This window comes from Thermobia domestica, chromosome 6 (genome assembly GCF_964235325.1).
Source record: "Thermobia domestica chromosome 6, izTheDome1.hap1.1, whole genome shotgun sequence".
Classification (NCBI taxonomy): domain Eukaryota; kingdom Metazoa; phylum Arthropoda; class Insecta; order Zygentoma; family Lepismatidae; genus Thermobia; species Thermobia domestica.
Window position 1 is genome coordinate 44,439,673 of NC_137459.1, and position 22,384 is coordinate 44,462,056.

Genomic DNA, 22,384 nt, shown 5'->3' on the forward strand with positions numbered 1-22,384 from the left:
AACTTGTCACACGTGACAATAATGATTGATTGATTAATTACGTTTCAATATTTCGAAGTTTCTCTCCTTTTTTTCAATACCAAATGCGGCAGTATATAATAGAAAAAGAGATTCAATTTCATCTAAAAGCACAAATTGCGCGAACCCAACACCTACTTCAATGTAAATCAATTAATGACTAAAATAATAACATGATATTTTAGTTTATATCATAAATTTAATTTGGTAAAGGTAGGAACTATCAAAATTAATGTAGAATATTAAGGTTTTCTAAAACCATTACAATGAGATCAGCAATGATTGTACGAAAATATATGAAGGAAAAGAATGCACTTATCAAGAAATGAAATACTACAAAAGAATAAATGCAGGCAAGAATAATACAGGATGTTTCAAAATGAATATCGGGTTATAAGGCTTTGTATTGTTTCTTACATTCAACGTACACTTACAAACAATACATAAAATGAAGGAGTGACTCAAACAGATTTTGCTACAATGTTCAATGTGAGAACCATTCGTTGCATGGCACAGTCGAGTCGATTGGCAAGAAAGGTCCATAAACTTTCTACCGGGATATGGCACAAAATACATTCAATTTAGGACAGTCTCGTTGCAACCGTACCATTTCGTTGGGATTTGCTAACCCTCAGATGCGAACCCTCAAATATGAGTATTCACATCGCCACTTAGGTGAAATATCGATTCAGCACTGGACAACGACACGATTCAGAAATCATTCATCGTCAGGAAGCAACATTTCCTTTGCAAAATTGGCACGTAATCCGTAGTATGTAGGCTAAAGTTTGTAGCAAATGATAAGGACGTAGTTGTAAGTGCCTCCTTAAAATTATCCGCACAGATGGTTGCACCGTAACTACAGATTCAGTCTTTGCAATATGTAAAACACACACACAAAAAAAGCTTTCACTAGTCGCCATCTTTGTTACTAGCGCTTTCTAACGGGAGATAGAGGAAGCAGTGCATGCGCATGCGTGCGTACAGAACTGTTTGAGTTGCTCTTTCATTTGATGTATTATTTATAATTGTAAGTTTATTATAATAAATACTAGAGAACCTTAATACCCCGATATTCATTTTGAAACACCCTATATGATAGGAGATTAAATGATTGTCCTGAAAGCATATGTAAAACTAATGTTTTTAAGGAGTGACAGTGATAAAAAAAAGCACGTCATTAAAAGATAAAATAAAGAGATTTGCTTTTTATATGTCTTTAATCTTATGTCCCACGATTCTGACCTAGATATAGCCAACGAAGACTCAGATCTCGTAAGGACTCATATCATAGAGAAACATGCTAGCCATTTTGCTAGTGCTAATCCTAATGCTGACCGTTATTTTAAATTAATAATTATGATTACTTTTAGATGAGGCTCTTCCTTCACTTCGAAGTAAATGAACTATGCACAACAGGACTAGATTTCATTTTTTATGAGCCTGCTATCTGCACTTACCCATCCACTTCTTTTTGCACTTATATCAAGATAGATTGTACTTCCCCCAAAAAAAATCGAGATTTGAGAATATTCTCTTTCTGACTACCCTAAATAACGTAATACCAACCGTATGAGCTCTTGCGGTTTTGAATCCTTACGTACGAAACGAGATTTCTGAATTAAAATTAAATACGTTACATCACTTTGAATGCTGCTCTCCGCTGCAACAAGATTTACATGAAACACACTCACACATGCAATATGTTTCTGTTTCTGTTAAGTATGAACATTGTCTAAAATATTGCTAGCAGTTAACAGATTTAGTAACTAATCTCTGACTTCAGAACTATAGAAATGCTACGAAATGTACAAAAGGACTAAATCAATCTCGCATACTGTATCTTACTTAATAACATTGTTTCAGATCTAGCTCTTTAGTCATTTCACGCCAGATGCAATTGTCAGTGAACTATGAAACCACCTAGGACGTACATTTATAGATACCATTTCATCAATGTTTAATTGAGACTGAAGAAGAGCCTTTAAAATATCTAGATTCGAACCTAACACCTTTCGGTTGTGATATTAGAAGTTAAACTCCCATCCGCAACTATCCATTTAGTCAAATTCATCAATACAGGATGTTTCGAAAAGAATCACACAATTTTAAATTTAAATAGTATTCATAGTATAGAACGTATAAACTAAAGATTAATTTTATATTAAGAAGCTAGTCATGAAGTTTTTTTTTTTCTTACATACCAAGTTATAAGTAATCAATATCCCCCCCTTTGAGATGCACGACTCATGTCCAAAGTTTGCCGGATGCGCTCCACATGTTCTTCTGACACGCAGGGATGACCACTGGATTTCCCTTTACGAAAACAACCCGTGTCTTGAAATTGTTTATACGACTGCCTAATACTTCGAGCGGTAAGATCATTCAACAATACGGATATTGACAACAAAATCCACGCTGAAAAGATGTTACAGACTCACATTTCGCGGAGCGTAGAACGCAAAATATTTTCCTGTTGTGCATTTACTATTCTAACAAACACTAAAGTGACCGGTTAAGTGAGTACGCTACTACAGAATACTGGCAACCACATAAAACATGGTAATCCCATCTTTTTGTCCGTTTATTGTTTGTTCGATACGGAAAATGTAGTACATAGTTACAGTTGTTTGAAATCGAATGATTCTTTTTGAAACACACTGCTCTATTATTAGTACTTAACCAAAAAAAAGTCCTAACATAAGACATGTAAAGGGTGTCCCATAAAGAAGGAAAATTTTGAAATGTCCACTATTTCTGTTCTAGTAAATTGGCAGCACTGAACGTTAAACGATTTTCACCTACTGCCTTTGTAGTTAGCAGTCAAGGATCGCCAAATACCATATGATCGTAATCTCTTTTCTGTACTAGTAGTAATGGAGCTCTTCACAACGGAACAGCGTCTTACGATCGTGGAAAATTATTACAAATGTTGTGGAGTGCTATTTCCGAAGACAAAACTCCGTAGAACTGCGCCACCAAACGACGAATATGGAATGCTTTTCAGACTGACAGAAGAAACCTGGAATCGAAAACGGCTCTCATCTAAGAACATTCAGCAATAGGTTGTTAGGTGAAAATGAAATGAAAACGAAAAAAAAATCCTAGAAAATGTGCGAGTGTCTGGATAGTTGATAAGGAAATCACGAAAACTGGGTTTCAGAGTACCTAGTGACACTCCATCCTGCAGCTTGGCTCCTTGTCGTTTTCCTCTGGGGTTGGTCCGAGATGTCTTCTTGTTCTGCGGTACGCGTGCAAAACTATTATAGTATATGTTTTTAGCCTAGAGGTGATTATATCTCAGACTCGCGTGAGGACCTCGAATCGTAGGTGATCGGATCCTTATTGCGCTGGAAATCTTATCGACTGATCAACTCCTGTTCGATCGGCTCCCGTGTCAAACTCTAATAAACAGAAATAATAAGTTCGACTAACTGACTCCCGACTAGCTGGCGACTGATTCCTAACTGAATGCCGATTGACTCTATGCTTCCGGGTTTTTTTTGGGGTTTTAAAGTCCAAATTTCTCCCAGATTCATGGTGATGTTGAAGGTAAATATCGTGTTACCGGGCCATTGACGTCACATACGTTAGGTCATCATCAGGAAGGAGCTCTCTCAGCTTTATTACATAAAAGAAACACCGACATAACAGTTAAATATTAAAAACAAATCTTAAGTAACATAGAAGAAAAATATTAAAGTGTGCAGAAAGAAAACATGGTACGAATTCTGTCAGCGACAATTTTTTTTTTCCGCTTGATGAAATTAGTTTTGTAAATAAATTCAGAATGGAAGGACAATTTGAGTACAGTTTTCAGTAAATTAAAAAAAGAATATAATTTTCTGTACGTTCCGTTCATACCACCGTTATTCTCAAAATAAATTTTACCAAACGGAAAAAAACTTTTGTCGCTGACTATATATGTATGCACATATCATAAACCTATTGTGCACATACCAAACTAAACCTCAGATTGGTATTTTTTTTAATTTTTTACAATAACTACTTGCCATAGCTAAAGAAGCATTCAACAAGAAAAGATCACTCTTAACTAGCAGACTCAATATTGGACTTAAGAAGAAGTTGGTCAAGTGCTATATATGGAGCATTGGACTGTATGGTTCAGAGACTTGGACATTACGGAAGTTAGAGAAGAAATATTTGGAGAGCTTCAAAATGTGGTGTTGGAGAAAAATGGAGAATATAAAATGGACAGAGAAATTAACAAGTGAATATGTTTTTAACCGGATAGAAGATAAGAGGACACTTCTAGCCACTATCCTTCGTAGGAAGGCCATTTGGATTGGACAGATCTTGCGAAGAAATTGTCTTCTTCACGCAGTCATAGAAGGAAAGATGGAAGGGCAGCGTGGAAAAGGAAGAACACAAACAATCGATGATTTGAAAAATAGAAGAAAATATTGACAGTTAAAAGAGGAAGCTGAAGATCGAGAAACATGGAAGAAACATTTTCAGGACTAAATCTAAAATTAAAAAAAAAAAAAATCCTCATTAGTCTCATTACCTCCCAAAAGGCAGAATACTTTATAATAATAGTAATAATAATAACTATTTCTATTGTGCTTTCTTGAAAACTTGAATTATTAAATTACAACTATGATTTATTATTATTATTATTATTATTATTATTATTATTATTATTATTATTATTATTATTATTACTATTATTATTATTATTATTATTATTATTATTATTATTATTATTATTATTATTATTATTATTATTATTATTATTATTATTATTTGAAAAGGTGATTCTTGTCTGGATCTATAAACTCTGAGACACTAGCAAGAAACCAGGTATACCTCGTGAAGATCATATCGTAAGAGATAAGTAGAAATGATGGGGATTTCAGAGTAAACCAACTGTTAATTTATTTATATATAATTATTAGGGAGAAGGCTTTACAAAACCAAATAAATATAGCGCTTTTAGTTGCAACAGTTTGAAACTTTTTTACCACATCTAATGGATGACTGGAAGTCCCGGACGTAATTAACTCAATGCCCTTGCATTTGATACATGTATTCTCTGTATGTTCTATTTATTTAAGGGAGTGAAGCAAAAACCAAGTTTTAAAAATTCTCTATAATTGGCATGTTTACTCGTACTTACATCTTGAGTTTAATGGAAAGTGGTTTCAGTTTTAATATGCAGGGTACAAAGTCTGTTATGAAAGCTCATTTGCTCTCACATATGAGAGAAAACCATTCATGCAGAGATAAACATAAGAGAGGGTGTTGATAAATAAAGTAGCGATTCTTTCAACGAATGACAATATTCACATTTCTTTTCGATATGATAGATCAATTGTTTGATTTGCAAATATGTCTTTTGTCTACAGCAAGGCTGTAGAAAATGATAGGCATAATATAAAGTGTGATAAGCTCGATGTTTTCTCACGAGGAACCGAATCTAGAATTACTCACATCAAAGTTTTACGTTAATTCATATCCAAGGTAGCAACGTAAGAAAATTGTATTTTTAACACTTGTCTTAAAGGTTATGGTATTCGCCAAATAAAAAAGAGAAGTTTCTAATTTTACGCCCCACGATTATATGCTTTAGGGTGAAGGAAACGTGTGAATGATTGTAGAAAAATTGGTGGAATGATAATACAATAAATCCACAGACACAATATTGTCAACCACAAATTCATATGGATTGTGATTGAACCAGGAACCGCTCGCACCAGACACGAAGCTTCTAGCACTGACCCACATCATTCAAACAAATATATATATATAGATCTACTAAGTACTCTTAACCACATTGAGCTTTCTTGTGGTTATAGGTTAGCTTAGACGTCTTTGGCGTGGAAGACTTGAGGTTCAATTTCCGAGGATTCTTCATGTAGTTCAAATTCCATATGAAGTTGTACCTCTAAGTCTCAACTACTTTCGGCACTAGTGGGATTGTTGAATTGAGGGGGTGAGCGCAACAATGGTATAACCCACATTTTTAAAAATGGAGAAAAATCAAGTTAAACGCATGTGATTTTTTGTATATAAAATGTATGTATGTACAAGGTATGACACATTCAGCCACTTGTGCTTGCTTTTGGTATATTGTACAAAACACATGTGTTTAAGTTTAACTTGGTTTTTCTCCATTTTTTTTCTAATGTGAGTTAGACCACTGTTGCGCTCACCCCCTCAATTCTAAACCAACTATCGTTAAGAACCAAACACAGGATCCGTGAAAATAAACGAAAACTATGAATAATATACACTCCAAAAGAACACACTTAATTTATCAACATTATTTTACAAGGCAAGAAATGATAATTCTCTAATCGTCTTTTGTGAATTTCTTATACCTAGGTTCATACCGTCAATCCATTCAATACAAACTTCATACCAGTTCACAGCAATGAAGCTCTATGAGACGAAAGGTATCATATTTCAACTAGAAAACTCCCCACTTAAGCTGGGTATCATATTCAGTATCCTAACTATGCAAACATTTACGATCATTCCAATCACAATCGTCTCACGGATTCAACCTGTTTTACATAAGTGATTATGGCGGAAAATTGAACGCATCTTATGTGAAAAATCCGTTTATGTATTGCAAGAGCTATAATATTCAATTATTTGTTGTAAACTCAATCGTATCTGACTGTAAACTAAAACTATTCCCTGTTCAGCGTAAGCTCTAAACTCCCATAAACAAAATATTTGTATCCTTCCGCTTGCCACAAATACGATTGGCTAGTGATGTATCACTCCCCACGGGGAGGAGCAAATTATACACGTGGATTTTGACAATACTGTCTCGTGTTGTTCACATACAGTGAATGTAAAAAGTATTCATACAGGCAATATTTTTGTAAAAAAAAAAAAAAAAAAAAAAATGTGATCTTGTCCCGCTTCCATGATATGTAGATCCAACTCACTAGGCAATTAGAAAAAGGTGTTCCGGAAAGGAAGACTTTGAGGAAGTATAAACAACAAATGCTATTTTGACCTTGGTTTACAGAGAGTACAGTATTCATACAGTGCCACAACTCTCACAGGAATACCTCACTCTCCGTGTACAGAAACGAACGACAGGCCTGTAAGGGTACTCTAGTTTGTTCTACGTTCCCTTGGAGTGCATTGAAAATCACAACATTATCGCGAAGTTTGGAAGTGCGGCAGTATGGGGCATACAGGTCGTGAAACTACAAAAGAGGAAGAAAGAATTATAATTCGTCTGCATAACCAGTGTAAGTCACTTTCTGAAATCGCAAGCATTGTTGGTAGGCCTAGAGGGACTATTCAAAGTATTAATGATAGAATGGGACAGAGAAAAACGTTGAAAAATGCACATAGAACAGGTCGTCCGGTGACATTAAATACGCGTTGTCTGTCATTGATAGTTCGAAAAATAAGAAAGCATCCGCAGCTGAGTGTGCCAGAGCTTGCAAGTGAACTTTATAATGAACTTAAAGTGCATGTCTCACATTCTACGATTCGCAATTACTTGAGAAAGTGTGGCTTTCATGGTCGGGTAGCCCGAAGAAAATATTTTGTGAGTGAAATCAATAGGAAGAAAAGGTTAACATTTGCGAAAGCACACCGAAATACACCACAAGAATTCTGGAACCGTGTGATTTTGACGGATGAAAGCAAATTCAACATTTTTCCATCGGATGGACAAACTATGGTGTGGAGGCAAAAGAATACAGTTTCGAAAACAAAACCTGAAACCTACAGTGAAACATAGTTGTGGTTCTATTATGGTTTGGGGGTGTATGAGTGCATCTGGTGTAGGGTCCGTGCACTTTATAGATGGTACGATGAAACATTATCAGTACATTGATATTTTAAAATCTAATCTCCATTCATCTGCTGAACAAATGGGCATTAGACAAAACTTCATATTCATGCAGGACAACGATCCAAAGCATTCCACTTTAAACATACGCCTTTGGATCTTGTACAATACGCCAAAGTACATGCTAACACCTCCCCAATCCCCCAACATTAATCCGATTGAGCATCTATGGGACCACCTTTGACAAACAGATTAGAAAACGACCGATTTCAAATAAACAAGACTTGCAAAATGTTCTGCAAGAGAAAGACACAAAGTGAAATGTATGAATACTTTTGTTGATTGATATTTCTTTCTTTTCACTACCTTTTTTGAATTTCCTGCACGAATAGCTGCTTCTTTGTTTACTACAGTCCTAATTTGTTTCATATCAGTGTATTTTTGTATTATGTTTCCTACACTTGAAGAAATAAAATACAAATTTTCAGTTCAAGTGGTGTTTGTCCACCGTGATAAGTTACATGTTATTTTCCGAGGTGTATGAATACTTTCTACATTCACTGTACTTACAGCAGCAGCAGAAAAGAAATAAAAAAAAACTCGAAAGATTAAAAAAAGTATTTGAATTTCGCTGGTAAACAATTGTTGCTAAGTGAGTAAAGGTTTGCCTTGTTGGTGTTTCACCACAACACTAGCGGAACCGGGATTCATGCCAGCCATCTTTCAGACCTTTAAAGCAGAAAATCCGTCCACAGTTGAGTTTGCGCCGGAATTACTGCGCATGATTAGTGTTTATTTCTATTGTTTCATTTGCCACACTCGATTGGAGTACTATTAGATAATCCGTATTATATTTGTTGTCATTTATAATAATATAGCAGTTTTGTATGAAGCTTCATAGTAAAAGTAATAATCCAATCACATGAACTATTTTGCGGAGGAGTACAAGCGTCGGTAGGACAACAGCAAATCAGCGAGATTTAGTTTCACGCGGCTTTGTTTATCGCAGTTTAGAGTTTACGACGAACAATGTTTAGTTGGAAGCGGAAAATCACTTCATATAAACGTTTAAAGCAAGTTTCAGATGTACTCATGCGGCTTGAGTGAGAAGTCTGTCAATGGGATGTTATGTGTCCAAACCTTATAAGATTTTTTTCTTCATTTATGTCTTTCAGATTAGTACTGCCTCATTGAATCTGTTCTTACGTACTGGACGTTAAATTCCAACTCATTAATCAATTGATGAATTTAACACAGTGACAAATATGAAAATCATTCGTTCAAAAAATATAGTAATATTGAGTATACGTATGTTAGGAGTACTTTCACTAGTCAATGTTGTACACACTTGAACTTGATAATTAAAATATCACCAATGTATATTAAACGAGTGCAAAATCGAAAATAAATTATCATCTCGGCTACGTAAATGCTGAATTGATACCAATAAGAGTTATTTATAGTTTAACTAAACGAATTTAAATTACGCATGCATTCAATATCCATGTAATCAATATCATTCCATATATATCCATATATATGGATATATATATATATATATATATAAATTCCATATATATATAACTATAATGATGTTATCAATTATCAGAGGCGCAATATCATAATGATGTAATATTATCAATCTGTACTTGTTTTATGAATATGATCAGAGGCGCAATAAGTGAGCAGAAATATATATTGAAAAAGAAAAAGTTTGTTAATTAGGTTGTCATGGATATAAATAGTTGGTTGTTATGAAGATATAGTTGAGGTCACTAAGAAGGATATTTGACATGTATTTGTGATGTAATGGTTTCGAGCAGTCATCTTTTGGTAAAATAAAAGAAGTGTTAAGATCTTCCATACAGCAAAAAATGGTAAAACTTATTATTACATATAATTAATAGTTAAATATAGATGATATATTAAATGCTAAATAGATTTGTATTATCTCGTTATAATATATATATATATATATATATATATATATATATATATATATATATATATATATATATATATATATATATGTGTGTGTGTGTGTGTGTGTGTGTGTTAATTTCCAAAGTTCGATCTAAACGGGACTTTGTTATCCATTCTGTATCTTAATTAATTTCTATCTTAAATTCTACAGTTTCGATTCCGAAAGGGACACGAACACAGAAACTTTGAGAAAAGTTTAAAAAAAAAATAATGTGTTTTTGCCTTAAAACACGAGCTAAATACTAATGCTGTTTTCCCATCAATAGCTAAACGTCCCAGCCTATTCGTTTAAAGGTTAACTAGCAACTACACCAAGTATGTTCAACTAATACTGCAATTGAGAATCTTTCGAAATGTTTCAGGTTTGAACGTAAGTCACCCTGGTGTAATAAGTCTATTCTAACTCCTAGTGTTCACGATATTAGTTTCTTCGACGTATTTTATTTGTTGTTGACATTTCTTCTATTTCATATTCATGCATTACTATTATGTCTCAATCTATTTCATTCTAGTTTTGGAACTGCTTTGACTTAATACAAAAATAAAATATAACAAAAGCAAATCACTTCTAATAACTAATTAATTATTAAAAGCCATTTGCTTTTGTCAGATTTTATTCTTTAATTAAGGTACTATTATATAAATTATCACGACTACTTAGGATTCTTTATGGAGATTGTGGACAAACACCGTGTGCGTGGGTTTTCTCGGGGTTCTCCCGTTTCCTCCCACTTTCTTCATTCCACCATTTCATTCATTACTCATTATCACCGTCTCCTTTAGCCTAATCGGCATAACCGTGGGACGTAAAACTCAAAATTTCATTTCATTTTCATTTTCTTTATGGAGATTCACTAGTCATGCGCAGTGGAAGCATAAAAGAGCCAACTTTACTGACATGTCTAATACGAGTCACGATGTAGTTCTAGCAGACAGTCAAAATGCTTCGTTCCTAAGCAGTAGTTTGCCACTTGAGGTGTGTGAGCCCTAGAGGGCATGAAGAGTGCGTAAACTACATTCGCAAGTACAAAATCTTAAGAATGTTGTAACCAAGACGTTAAATTACTTACCGTACAAATGAAGAAAAGAGAAAAAAACTGTTGTAGGAACTGTGATTTTATTAAGAACAAATCTGGTAAAAATAATACTGCACTACAATAGAATACATACATTTTGGTGAACATAAACATAAATTGGTGAGATTATTATTATTATTATTATTATTATTATTATTATTATTATTATTATTATTACGAGGCTTTTTCAATAGGTTTCTTCTCGAACCCTCTATTTTTTTAATGGTATACCTGCATAATGGTATCCTCAAACACAAGCTTGAACCTACTAGTTAACAAATATGTTTTACTTCTTCAAGTCACTCCTTATGAGGACGACGGAGCCGTAGGATAAGTGATGGACTACATGAACATCTATCCGGTTAAAAGAAAGCTTGGGTGTCGACACAAGATAGTAATACACATTTCGTCACAGAAATAAATAATAGTTCAAATCAGGAGCGCATCCAGAAATTTTTGTTCGGGGTGTCCGAGCTTTCGGAGGTCCAATCTTACAAACTACTTCTGTGTAGTATTGAACAGGTTATTCTGTAGCTTGTGATATATTCCAAGCTTATTTGAAACGGATGCGTACAGCTAAAATTTTCATTAGAACTAAAGGTAATAGTATACATGAGAACCCCCTGATTTGCGTTTCTTCTGTGTTCTATTACCACTTCTACATAAAATACCATAAATCTTCTACGTAGTGCAATAGTAAGAAGTATCAATGTGCACAAGACATGCGATATGCATTAAATACCCCCCCACACACACACACATACACACATAGTCATAGATAAAGTACAAGGGCACTACACATGCAGATATAAAGTACAGGTACGTTCTTTTTTTATTTTCGTATCAGTCGATAAGTAAATAAAAGTCGCTTTGTTACTCCCTTTGTAAGTTCGTATATACTCAATGAAAATCGCTAAAAGTATGAGCGTCCTGCTCCTTCGGGAACTGATGGAGCTTCATGTAGGTATACTATATCCGAACTAAAAATTACAAATGGTTTTACTGTAATGAAATATTTAGTTTTTTGTTGTTGTTTTTTTTTTCTTTTTTATGAACAACTGTAATGGGCATTTATAAGACCTTACTGGTTATATTACTGAAATCGACGTCAGTGAAATTGATAGTGTCCAATAATGTTAGAAAGGAAATGATTAAACGTACATTGCAACTTACCATTCCCAAAACATTCACATTAGCTAAAACAACTCTTTTGTAGCTAAGTGTTAATAATAGAAGTGTTAAAATTAACTGAGTAATTAATGTCTATTTATTTTGGACGGCAAGAGCAGAGAGCAGAAAACGATTTTAAATACAATCCAATTATGAACTTGTTATATGCTTTCAGGGTCACCTCAATTTTCCACGATAAAAAGGAGAGAGGAAAGAGGTAAGTTTTCACATCTTCCTTCCGTGAAAGATAAGAACCGTATTTCTGTTACATTTGTTAATGGGTTACTTTGAAAAGAAAACAGTCTCACCGAGAGAAAAATAGAGAGAGAGAGAGAGAGAGAGAGAAACGAGAAGGGAGCAATGTTTAAACAATTAATTTGCTGTACTAACGTTCCGTGTAACTGTAATAAAAGGATCCACTGAGAATGGTGTGTAGCACATGTTCATATCTGATTTTACTGGGGGACGAAAACAAGCGGCTATGCGGTTAGCAAGCATACTAGCCTTCCGCGTGGGAGACCCGAGTTCTACTTTCGATAAGTGATAACGTGCTTCGATGTCATGTTAATTCTAGGTCTATGCTCACATAGCCTCGTTGATGAAAAAGGTGCTAAAATCCAATCCAATTAAGTTTATGGAAACTATATGTACAGGGTGTTTCAAAACAACACCAAAAATGTTTGGGAGGTGATTTCTGACATCAACATAAGACAAAAAGTATAGACCAACCTGAGTGCACAAATGCTTCCTTTTGGAGTTATAGGCTGCCAAAAACATGAAAAGAAATAACTTTAAACTATGGGACCTACTGCAGTCCGTTCAAGACTTCACTTTGGAACTAGTACGTGCTCTATACAAATATTTATGCTTTAAAATCCTTCGGTGCTTCCGCAACAATTTTCATAGAGGTAGTTAGTGAGTACTTCGAGTTATATCCCTGTAGCAAAACATCCTCTATAAAAATTGTGGCGCGAGTACCTTAGGGTTCTGAAACATGATTCTTTTTTTGGGTAGGGCACATATTAGTTCCTAAGTGAAGTCTTGACCCGACTGCGGTAAGTCCCATAGTTTTGGAGTTATGGATCATTAAAATTCACTTTTCATGTTTTCGGACTGTATATAACTCCGAAAGGAATCATTTCTGCAACCAGATTGGTCTATACCTTTTGTCTTATGTTGGTGTCAGGTATCACCTTCCAAACGTTGTCGGTATTGTTTTGAAACACCGTTACGCACGGGACATTCGGACACAAAAACTGCTTTTTTAAACAAAAATGTATTTTCAAATAAAATAAAAAGTATGTCAAAATTAGAGGGAAAATTATTAGTGCATAGTTAAATAAAATGAAACACACAAAACAATTGCAATTTTGAGTTATAAGCCAAAATTAAGCGTTACGCACGGGACTCAGACAAAATGCTCATTTGACAACCTAAATTTCATTGGACATTCTCTGCGATTATGGCAGCATTTTCATTTTATATGCCATTACTTATGTTCTACATTCATTCTCCTTACTGTGCATTATATTTTTTAAATTGGAAAATAGAATTTAATTAGCTTTACATTATGTTTTCTTTTTCGACTCACCGTTACGCACGGGACGTTACGCACGGGACAGAAAAGTAACCATGCAATTGTTTGGCTGTTCTAAGACTGTTATTATGCAATATCCTTACTGAAGAGACTGATATTTTAAGACTAACATTTGGACATTAACAAGCACTAAAAATTTGCATCCATAATTTAATTTAAATGCATTAAATTGCATTCCAAATTATCAAAGTCGAACTTTGCCAGGCAACTCGCTTAGTGTTATTACCATGTCTTTAGGGTATCTGTCTGCTGATTGGTGGCGTTCAAACCACATAATGTTGTACAACTGTTGAGCTGCTCGATCCTCTGTGCTACCTACCAAACGTTGAGTGGTTTGAACGCTGCCATTGTCAGGTGAAATGCGAGAAAGTGAATTGAAAGGAAACAGTTGGTTTTTGGTTATTTGGTATGATTGTTTTTTACTTCACCACAGTGAAGATTTACTTTAGTGTGAGTTTTTAAGTAAATAATATGGATTTACAGGCAAGTAACTCTGTTCCAATATTGTCAGTGATGAACTGAATCGATCAACAAAAGCAATGAGTGGCGCTGAAAGGGCTAGAAAATATAGACTTAAACATAGCAACAAGTTTAGACTGAAAAATGAAGTGAGGATGCAGCGTTATAGGCAAGTTAAAAGATTAACTCTTTTCCTCTCACGTCCCTTTTGCGAAACTCATTCCGCATTGTTTCGCTGTTGGCCATTTAGAAGAGGAAAACACTCTAAAATGTGAAGAAGAACAAGGTAATTCAAGTTAGATTGATTGGTTCAAGGACAACGAAAAGAGTGTCAGTGTGCAGAATGATATATTCACCAAGTGATGAAAGCAACATTAATTCAGAATACAACTTTGAAGACGATTTTGATAATAATATTCCAACCCTTCAAATGTCGGGCTCAGAATGGACAATGTTAGAGCACGTGTATTTTCTCCTAGTGAAATTTGATTGTGGTTCTTGCAGAAATAGGATTAAATGTCGGTATGTATGTGTGTCCGAAAGTGATGTAGAAGAAGATGGGGACATTAGAGTAGCAAATCTGAAATGCATGGACAACAGTTGAACAAAGTTTTGTTTTGATGAAAAGAACAGATTTTATGTCTCATTCGATCAAGTTTTAAATATACTTCAAGCATCTAATTTTCTGATAAAGGGTGAAAGAATATAGTAAAAAGTTGCGAATCCATTTGCCCCCTACAAGACTGTCAAACCAACCTAGATACCTACCTTTCTAATGAAAAGAAAAATGTGCGATTTATCATGATAATTTGTTTTTAAGCGTCGTGGTAAATGTTTCTATGTAACTTAACGAAAACGTTTTTTGGTAGTTACGTTTAGTTATATTTGATTTAGTTTCTCTCAGCAAATTCATGTTTCTTTGAGTTAATATAAAAGTTTATTCTTCATTATTTAATCTCAATAACAATAAACATGTATTGAAATCTTAATAAATTAATTTTATTCACATCCTTGGATAAATCTGTAAATGTCCCGTGCGTAACGTTACGCACGGGACAACATTTCTATACCTCATAAAATACATAAGGAGGATAATAAACAAATTTAATAAGTACCACTAACAGGCTAATAATAATTCTACTTTGGAGCAAAAGTTTCAATACTTTATCCTCTGCAATTACAAAGAAAGGACGAAAAATACATGTTTTCCGTTACGCACGGGACAGTGAAACATGACATGAGAAAACTACGATTTTTGCCTACCAGAATAAAACATTAATTAAAACAAAATTGTCAATTTTTTGCCAAAGGTCCACTTCATATTTTTTGCTATTGTTCGTATAATTACAGATTTAGAATTTATTTTGAAAGTTATTTGAAAATTGGTATATGTGAACAGTATTGAGCATGGTGTAGAACAGATAAAGTTTATGTAATCAAAACCTAGTAAATATAGTTTACAAAAATATTTTAAATGTCTCAGTATATAGTTACACTATTTCTTAATAGAAAAACATAAACATCATAGTTTCAAATTAATTTTGAAAATTTACTAACAATGGACCACTTGCCAGAGAATCGCCCATAAGTTATATGTAGGGTGCATCGTGTCCAAGCATGGCAACGGAGAAACTAAAACAAGAAAACAACACAAACATTGCACGAAGCAACTATAAGGAGGGGACATATTTGCACGTATTAAACAAACATCTAACAGTGTTGCCAACCCAATATATGTTTTTCAAAGGGCACGTGTCAGATTATTACAAATTTCAAATCAACGTGTCAAACGAAAAATTATATACCACATTTATTATTCAGTGTTGCAAACTAAGGATATTATAGTATCACACACATCCAAAGTTCCGAGGCTTCTATCACACATACAACACAACAGAGATGGACGGGATAATGCACATGGAAAGTACCTTAGCGTTGGGCCCATGGGCATGGTATGACTTGATTCGAATGAATAGGAAAGAAATTACAAGGGCTGTTTTTTTTTCTCGAAAGAGTTTATTTCGAAAACATGCTTAGAAAAGTATCATATCTTGTTCCTATAGGTAATTATACATGTAACATATATACAAATCCATACATGTAAACAAAATTTTGAATTTTGCTTCTTGCAATAAATAGCTTGAGCTGTTACTTTCGCCAGTTTATAAATGAAGTCAGTCTTTTAGCGTTTTAATGGATACCGTGGTCTATCTATATTCCACACATGTATGTTTCACATGTTCATCTTTAAACTGTAATTAGGAGTTTATTGTTATTATAACGGAAGTCTGTATGTATGCCCTTTCGTTACTACACAAATGACTCTTGAACAGAAGCTAATTGTTTAATTTTGTTTTTGTAATAGAGATCTAGAGCAGTGGTTCTCAACCTAATACCTATCACGACCCCATTTTATCACATCATCTTGCCAGAGACCCCTTTATAGTTTATGGTTTGTAATAAGCTTGTGTTTGATTTGTAATATACCTATTTCGGAGATCTCACGATGTACACTCATGCCCAAAATTATTGTTGCATGTCTATAAATATGTTGTTGTAGGAATATAATTTGATAACGAATTCGCCGGGAATTTCTTATAATGTTAATATGTGTATAATCGGCAAAGACATGTATATGGCAAATTTCATGTCAAAATAGCAGTAAATAAGAACAATAAAACGAAAATAAAACTTTCTTGTCCATTTAGCAATACTTTGTTTTCCTCACTCTAATTTTCGTATTTATAATTATTTTCCTATGAAATTTACCACAAATATACATTTCCCGATTATACACATAGTATTCTATCACTATTAAAAGTACCCTGCAAAATCATTATCTAATTATATTCTTACAAGAAGACAGTTATAGATATGCGACAATCATTTTGGACATGAGTGTACATCTATTCTTACAATAGTAGAATTCATTTCTTGTATGTACTGGATACAGTAACTTCACTAAAAGCGAATGGATTAAAAACAAATGTGGTCAGTTCATTCATATTCGACTCATATTGGATAAGGAGCTAAATTATAATATTCATATACCTACTCAGTGTAATAAAACTATTAATTATTTTATTACGTCGACTTTACAAAGCCAAAGATTTTTCTATCTCAGTCTATGAAATTATATCTCATACAAGTTCTTGTTTTACGGTTATTAGACTACTGTGACGCTGTATATGGACCATCTCTCTCCGTTTACAATTCTAAAACTATACAGAAAATACAGAACTCGTGCATTAGGTTTGCCTTTAACTTAAAGAAATCGGAACACATCCTACCAGTGCTAAATAGAAACGATATTATAACAATGTCGAGAAGAAGATACCTGCACTATAGTTGTCTGATACATAAAATCCTTAAAACTCAATCCCCACAATGTTTATATTGTAAATTTACAAAGCGGTCACAAATTCACTCTCACGTTACGCGTAACAGTGAGAAATTCAATGTACAAAGACTTAAACTGAAGATAGTGCAAGGATCATTTTCTAGAGCAGGTCCGAGAGTATGGAATGCGATACCAAAAGTTCTCACAGAAATAAAGTCATTTAATTCATTTCGAAATTCATTAAAATCGCATTTGATGAAATTCCAGCAACTGGCCTCTGTCACTTACGACATGTACAGTTTTATGTACCAACTTAGCCAAATCCAACAATATCGATACCTTTTTTTAATTGCATATGTGACTTGTTTATTTTCTGATTTATTATTTTGCTTGTATTTTTTTTATTTTTTTTATTTTCTTTTTCGTTCCTTTTGATGTGTAATGTTTAATATTTATTATTTTGACAAGGGTTAGGTGGTAGAGCAGCCATGGCTGAATCTCGCCCGCTTCAATAAATACATTTTTCATTTCATTTCATTTCATATTACAAATATCAAATCCGATCCGTCATACTGTTTCAAAATGGAGGCCGTTTGAAAATTTTAAAACTTCATAACTCCCTTAATTTTGGATCATATGATAAAGAAATAGTGATTTTTAATTTGGTTTTAAAAACTTGGATATTTATCTTTAAATAAGTCCTTGTGTATCTTAAATGACTTGATAATGTGAGTCACGAAGACTGAACCAGGCATTGTCGCACTATTGTCATTACACCATGCTCAGGTATTTCATTAGCTTTCAGTTTTAATTATATTTCAATATGCAGGTTTTGTTGCATTTGTATTTTTTCTGGTATTTCAGTATACAGTTCCCATTAGTTTCATATCGTACCTCTTTCATTTAAATTCATTTTTAAACAACTCTGCACCTTTTGAAAATGTTTAGTAGACTTATTTTTGTTGTTCTTTACAATATGTATAAGAATGAAAATATGCCTATCAGAACAAAATTCAAAATAATATTTAAAATATTTTTCGATATTGGATTATAATTAAGATTGTCTCCCCCATGCCGCCATGAAATCCTCTCGAGAAACACTAGGGGTCGCGACCTGACACTAGGGGTCAGGTTGTGAAACCCTAGTCTAAAGCGATTCTGGGCCAAGTTCCTTAGTGGAGTCAATCTGTTGATGTCTTCATAAGTAGCAATGATTTTAATGATAGTTACATCTATTCCATTTTCTGGTATTGGAACAAAGCTAGTAGACATTGCAAATATTGTCGTTAGATGGCAGTAAACGTTCTCCAGTATTTGACATCTACCGGACGAAATTGAAACTTCTAGTGTGTGATTTATTTTACTGTCTACCAGAGTTTGTTTACTAGGAAAGAAAATAAAACTATTTCCGGTATTTCACAACGGTTAATATTTTGTTCTTTCCATATCTTTGCTCTGTCCATGTTGCATTCGTGCTAGAGAGTGACGCATTCGTATACTCTGTAGTTGGTGAATTTCATGCTGTTACGTTCATATCAGCTGTCGTGCCGTTACCTTCATATCAGATGTCATGCTGTTACTGCCAGTTGTTTAAATACACCAATCTTGGGAAGTAACGTAACGGAAGTAACGCGTTACTTTTTAAGTAAAGTTTCCTAGTAACGCGTTACATTTTTTTTTAAGTAATGTGCCTAGTTTGCGTACTTTTTTCGCGTTGTATTTAGGATGAGTAACTACAATATAACGTATATATATTTTTTTTCAAAAACGAATGTTTCTTTCATGTAAGTAAATTTCTCAGAATGGAACAATGGAGCACAGTGTCCGACAGTCACCGACACACAGGGATACACATAAGATCATAGTGTCACTTGCTGTTTTTGGAAGATGAAAACAGCCTCAGAGAAATCACGTGTACTGATTGCAAGAACCAGGAAAATTTTATCATAGATTTTGATAGCTCCAAATCAGTACATTCAGTGAGTGAACTACGAGTGCAATGATACCGGTAGTCTATTTTACTTTGATTGGTGTTGTTTTTATAAAGTTAGAGAACGAAAATATTTTACCGTTCGAACATTTGAAAGAATACTTTTTCTTTAAAGCTGAGTATGGCGGTGGACAGAATTTAAAAGTAAAGTGTCTGAAATGCCCGGGCTATTTATCAACAACTAGGGTAATATAATTAACGATATACAGTAAGAGGTTAATATGAATAAACTGTGTTCTGATGAGCAGGCCTACTTTATTACTAGAAAATAGTTTGTTGATGTAATATTGGAGTTCTTTCAGACCAATTTGCCTATCTTAGAGCTCCGTTGATTATAGAGTTTGCAACAACTAGCTTTAAAAAGCACGTATCGATTTTAGTTAGTGGCAAATTTTGGTTCACCCTAGTTCATGTTCTCATTTCATTATTTGTAATGTAATGCTCCTCTATATTCTGTATTATTAATTTTACATAACAACATTGTTATTATTTATCATTAAGCAGAATAATAAGAAGGATCCATTTTTCTAACGCATAGGGATGTGCACGAGTCGAGCTTAAATTCGACTCGACTCAACTCGAAACTCGACTCGAATTCAAGTCGAGTTTCGAGTCGAGTCAAAGTTATTTTTCTCGAGTCGAGTTCCAAGCCAATTCTCTGTTCCTGACGTTGAGCTTCTAGTAGTAAAGTTTGATAAATGTCTCGCTCGTTCAGCTCGTTTTAAATCGTTTTGAAACCATGTCCTCATTACACTTGAAAGCGAAAACCAAGAGAAATGTAAGCAGTAATATGAAATACTTTTAGTGTTGCTCACGAGAGGGACACAGCTCGCATCTCGTCTCGTCTCGATAACGAGACCTCGGCTCGGCTCAACTGAGACGATGGCTAGAACCGACTTGTTTGGGGTGAACCATCGGCTCGAACTGGCTTGGTCGGGATGAGTCATCTGCTAGGTTCGGCTCAACTGAGCAGAGAGCTCTTGCTGGATCGGTTGGGTGAGCTATTGGCTAGGCTCGTTTGCCGGTTCGGCTCGATAGTGAATAAGCTGTGAGCCGAGCTGCTCGAGTCACTGACAACTCTAAACCCAAGCCGAGTAGTTTTGAACATATTTGGCCAGCGGCATATCACTTTGAACAATGTTTGGCTCGAGCCTGAATACTCAACCTAGACCATCAATCCAAATTCAGAAGCTCGTGAACAATGTCCTTGACTTCTAAACTTCACGATTACCGAAGTTGTCAATCAGCTAGTTTTTTTTTTTTTTTTTTTTTAAGTATTCAGATACAAACCGCCTATCTTTTCTATTTATACAGTGTTGTTATAATAAATAATAATAATAATTTGTAGTAGTAGCAGTATCATTAAAATAATAATTATATTGTCTATGTAGGATACTTGAAGAGAATAGTTGAAACTACTTACAGGATTTGGCTTGATTTGGATCGACTGGACACGAAACTACTCGGATTCGAGTCGAGTAGAGTTTCAAAGAAAACTCGCTCGTGCCCATCCCTACGAGTAACACAGTATGGTATTTTAGTCAGTTACATTATATGAAATTGTTCATATAGCTGTCAAGTAAGAATTTGTTCTTGCATCTGCATAAAGCGATTCAGTACAAGCAATAATAATAATAATAATAATAATAATAATAATAATAATAATAATAATAATAATAATAATAATAGTGCTAGTAGTAGTAGTAGCACAAATAATTGAAGTAACAGATTTTTTCACATATTCAAATTTAGAACCTAAAAGTAACGCGTTACATTCGAAGTAGGGTAAAAGTTACTTTTTGGGGTAAGTAACGCGTTACATTTAACGGGAAAGTAAAGTAACTTGTAACGCGCTACATTTTTACAAGTAACTTACCCAACACTGAAATACATCCAGTAAATTAATAAAACAGCCCCCATCTTCTGTGTAACCCACAATGTGATTCAGAAAGCAATGTACGAGAAGCACGCTGAAAGTTGTGAGCAAGATAGTTTCACAAACCGTAATCTTTAGTTGTAAGTGAAACCAAGTATATCATCTCAATCTACAGACCTTTCTTTCTTTCTTTACAGACGTTGACGCTGTTTGTTGCTAGCACGTGACCACAAGCAGGATTTCCAAAATGGCTGGCAGCGATGTTTCCTTTCGACATCGTGCTGTGTTTGAATTACTTGTTAATCTGCTTCTGAAATTCACCGCAGACTACAGCTTGCCTATGGAGATGTTTGTATGGGTGCCACCAGTGTTAGGAGGTGGGTGAAACATTTTAAGGACGGAAACACGAGTATCGAAGATGGGCCTCGCAACTGACGCCCTCGAACTGCCTGCACTGAACGCAACAAGGTAAAGGTTGATGAGCTGATTAGGGAAGATAGGCATATCACTGTGAATGAAATCACTGCAAAGCTTCGTGTTGGACATCGTGCGGTGCAAGAAACGATTCACAGCTTAGATTATCAGAAGATTTGTGCCCGTTGGGTCCCACGTTTATTAACCGAGGACCACAAACGTCAGACACTAACTGTGCCCAAACCCTTCTTCTGAAATTACGACATGAAGGCGATAGCTCCTTACAACCCCGACATGGCACCCTCCGACACCATTTTTTCGGTTTTCTGAAGGAACAGATGCAAAGCCATTGCTACGAAACACTGAAGGATATTTGGCAAGCAGTGCGTCAGTGTCTACGGGCAGCTGGAACGGAATTATATCGCAAGAGTATTTTCAAACTTGCAGAAGGTGGGGAAAATGTGTGGAAAGAAAACGAAGACTTTGTGGAAAAGTGAAAGAAAGGTTTGTAAATTGAAATGATATATTTGGTTTCATTTACAAATAAAGATTACTGTTGTGAAAAATGTTGCTCACGACCTCGTATATATATTTTTTTCAACTGCAAATAACCCAATTACCATATTTCGTGATTTTGTGTCACGCAGTTTGAAAGTTACGTTCTGTAGGTCAAGA

The 22,384-nt window shown here is 34.5% G+C and overlaps 1 protein-coding gene across 1 annotated transcript in view; it reads right to left on the minus strand.

The window, feature by feature from the left end:
* The window catches only part of LOC145687967 (uncharacterized), a 1,078,260-nt gene that overhangs the window by 866,536 nt on the left and 189,340 nt on the right, over positions 1-22,384 (minus strand). The window lies entirely within an intron of this gene.